Raw genomic sequence first — 3,868 nt, 5'->3', positions numbered from 1 at the left:
ACCATTGTTCTGTCTAGGCTGCCGTGCTGGCAAAGTAAAAGGTATTTGATGTGTGCTTCAGTGATAGCACCCTTGCCCCGGGGCTAGAGGTTGTAGGTTCAAACTGCAATCCAGACACTTGACCACAAAAATTTAAGTAGGTCCTGTACCAATGTGGAGCAACTACCCTGTTGGAGGCGCTGTCTCTCAGACAGGACGTTAAACCGAATCCCTATCTGCCCTCTCGGATGGATGTGAAAGATCCCATGGCATCATTTTGAAGAAAAGAAGTAGAGTTATCCCCGATGTCCTGGCCAACATTTATCCCTTGGTCAATATCATAAAGTACAGGTCATCTGGTCATCATCTGGTCTGTGGGATCTTGCTGTGCACAGATTGGCTGCCATGTTTCCTATTTTACAACAGTGACTACACTTCAGAAGTACTTCATTGTCTGCACAGCACTTTGGGATGCACTGTGGTTGTGAAAGGCACTATATAAATGCAAGTGTTTCCTTTTACCTTTTGTCTTTTGAGTTGCCTAACAATGACTGGCCTGTGAATGTGGGTCCAGAAAGAGAGGTTCCCTCTGACAAAGAAGATCTTCAGATTCTCTATATGGTCTCCATTTCAAAAAAAAAGATTTACAAGGGTTATGCCAGAATTGAAAGGGTAAGAACATAAGAAATGGAGGCAGGAGTAGACTATTCAGCCCCTCAAGCCTGATTCATCATTCAACACGATCAGGGCTGATCTACCTCAACTCCACCTTCCCACCCACTCCCCATTATAACAACCAGAAAAGCTAAACAGGCTTGGGTTCTATTCTCTAGAAAAGTGAAGGCTGAGGAGTGAGCTGACAGGGGACTTTAAATAATGGAGGGGTTTCTTAGGGTAAACAAAGATGTTCTCACTTGCAGGAAGGTCTAAACTAGGAACCATCCATATCAGGTAGTCACTACCAAACCTGATCAGAAATTCAGGACCAAGTTCATCACATCCAAACGTACGAATTAGGAGCAGGAGTAGACCATTTGGCCCTTGAGCATGCTGTCCCATTTGATGAGATCATGGCTGATCTGATTGTGGCCTCAACTCCACTTTCCTGTCTACTCACAATGACCTTTGACTCCCTTGTTAATCAAGAACCTATCTAACTCAGCCTTAAAAATGTTCAACAATCCTGCCTTCGCTGATCTCTGGGGAAGTGAATTCCACAGACTATTGACCCTCTGAGAGAGAGAAAAGTTTCCTCATCTCCATCTGAAATTCTGCCCAGAGGGTCCTCCCATTTTACGTTCTGCGGGTGGGCGTGTGGCCGAGCTGAATGGGTGTAAAATCACGCGATATTTCACTTGGCGGACGTATTCAGCCGTCGGAAGAGCGCCCGCCGACAATTAAGTGGGCAGTTAAGCTCATTAATGGCCCAATTGAATGTGATTTTTCGTGACCTGTCCAACCCTATGGTTGGTGAAAGGGCCAATCGGCTGGGCGGGCTGTACATTTTTCACGAAACCTCATCCGAGGGCTGGATGAAATCCCCGTTAGGAAATAAAATAAAAATAAATATCTGGGGACAGCATTTCCAGGAGGTATGTTTTCAGGTGCTTGGTTGTGCTGCATGGACATTTTTTTTTTTGGCATCATTTTTGTGCTTTCTTTTATTGTGTGGAGATCTGCAGCTTCCCTGAGGCGTCTGCCTACCTCCAGGGGGCTCAGTGGAAGCGGTCACCAGCACCCGCAGTGATGTCGGTGCCCACCCTCTTCCCACTCCCGATGGCAGTGCTGAGCCTTTCTCAGGGCGCGTTTCACCAGTGTTTCACCAGCCAGCGTGAAATCGCAGTCAGGGACCGGTCAAGGGCCTGTTTCCCGTCCGCTCACAGGCCCACCGATCGCACGCGCGCTGGACGAGCGCAAAACTCAGGCCTTGATTTTTAAACTGTGTCCCCTGATTGTAGATTCCCCCACAGGCAGAAACATTCTCTCAGCACCCACCCTGTCCAGTCCCTTCAGGACCCTATGTGTTTCAATAAGATCACCTCTCATTCTTCTAAACTCCAATGGATATGCAAACAGCGGCTAGAATGTGGAATTTGCTACCTCAAACTGTAGTTGAGGTGAATAGTATAGATGCATTTAAGGAGAAGTTAGAAAAACACATGAAGAAGAAAGGAGTAGAAGGATATGTTGATAGACGGAGATGAAAACAGGTGGCAGAAAACTCATGTGGAACATAAACACCAGCATGGATCTGATGGGCTGAATGGCCTGTTTCTGTGCTATACGATTCCAGGTAATTCGACATAAGAGCGTCCTTAACAGTGCATCTCCTTCTTCAAAATAACTCGTGATGGCGACACTTTGAGGGGTATTCCCAAACTTCGCCCTATTAGAATTTGCCTGATTTTCATCCTGTTGACTTTCTGAACAGGAGTTGGAAACCCACTTTCCTCTTTCTTTGGAAGGGGAGGGGCTGAAACTGGATTCCCTCCTTGAGAAGGGGTTCTGCTGATATTCCCTGTGGAACTGCAACTGAGCACATACAGATCCAACTGGAGGGGGGAGCAAAAAATCTAAAGGGAAGTCAAAATAAATGATTGGCAAATCCTTGTAACACACTCAGTTAAATAAGCTACTTGGCGACCCAGTTTGAATCCACATTTTCACCAGAGTGATTTGGTTTGTTGCTCGTTCTCCCTGCGTGCGAAGCCTGGCAACGAAGCAGTGGGTAAACCTGATAATTGTGGAATATTCCAAGCTTGTGAAAGGATCGTACATTTTAGTGTTACACTTGGAGGTAGAGGCCTGGTGCATGGAAACTGTTAGATTTGGGAAGTGGTGAGGGGGGGTCTTTGATTAGTTTGGAGAAGTTTGATTAGTTTGGGAAGTGGTGAGGGGGGGTCTTTGATTAGTTTGGAGTCAGTGGCCTGTATGTTTTCATTGAAATGGTGTTTGCTGCATCTAATCCCACGGAATGGTGCTCGAGGGTTGCTTGTGATTAGACGCAAGCGTTCATAAAGCTGAAGCAAAACAGAAACAGCTGCTTAAGCGTATAACATTACGCAGTGACCAATACTGCAGAAACCATTAGCATACTGCAGAGCTGGAGTACACAGCCTAATTACTTTTTATGCCTATTCTTTTTTATATAAAGTTGAATTGCCAGGTTTTATTGCCACTGAAGTCTGTTCACAAAGATACTTCCTTTCAATTTATTCATTCATGGGATTTAGGCATCACTGGCAAAGCCAGCAATTATTGCCCATCCCTAATTGCCCTTGAGAAGGCCATAGTGAGCCCCTGCTGCATTCCGTGTGGTATATATAAATGCAAATACTGCAGATGCTGGAAATCTGAAATAAAAGTAGAAAGTGCTGTAAAAACTCAGCAGGTCTGGCAGCATGTGTGGAGAGAAAAACAGGATTAACGTTTCCAGTTGACAATAGCTCTTCAGAACTATTCCGAAGAAGAGTCATATTCAACTTGAAACTGTAAGCCTGTTTCTCTTTCCACAGTTGCTGCCAGATCTGCTGAGCTTTTCCACCACTTTCTGTTTTTATTGCAGTCCACGTGGCATATGTACATCCACAGTGCTGTTAGGGATGGAGTTCCAGGGTTTTGACTCAGCAACAGTGAAGGAACGGCAATATATTTCCAAGTCAGGACAATGTGTCACTTGGAGGGGAACTTGCAGGTGGTGGTGTTCCTATGCGTCTGTTGCCCTTGTCCTTCTAAGTGGTAGAGGTTGCGGGTTTGGAAGGTGCTGTCAAAGATCTTTGGTGAATTGACTAATGTGACTCACTGTTGTCCCTTTTGAGAGCTGTGTGCCACAATCACCCACCTCTAAGCCAATGGTTGCCAAACCCAGGGGGAACCAACAGAACTGTAG

The sequence above is a fragment of the Carcharodon carcharias genome, chromosome 26 (assembly GCF_017639515.1).
Source record: "Carcharodon carcharias isolate sCarCar2 chromosome 26, sCarCar2.pri, whole genome shotgun sequence".
NCBI lineage: Eukaryota > Metazoa > Chordata > Chondrichthyes > Lamniformes > Lamnidae > Carcharodon > Carcharodon carcharias.
This window is presented reverse-complemented; position numbering follows the sequence as displayed.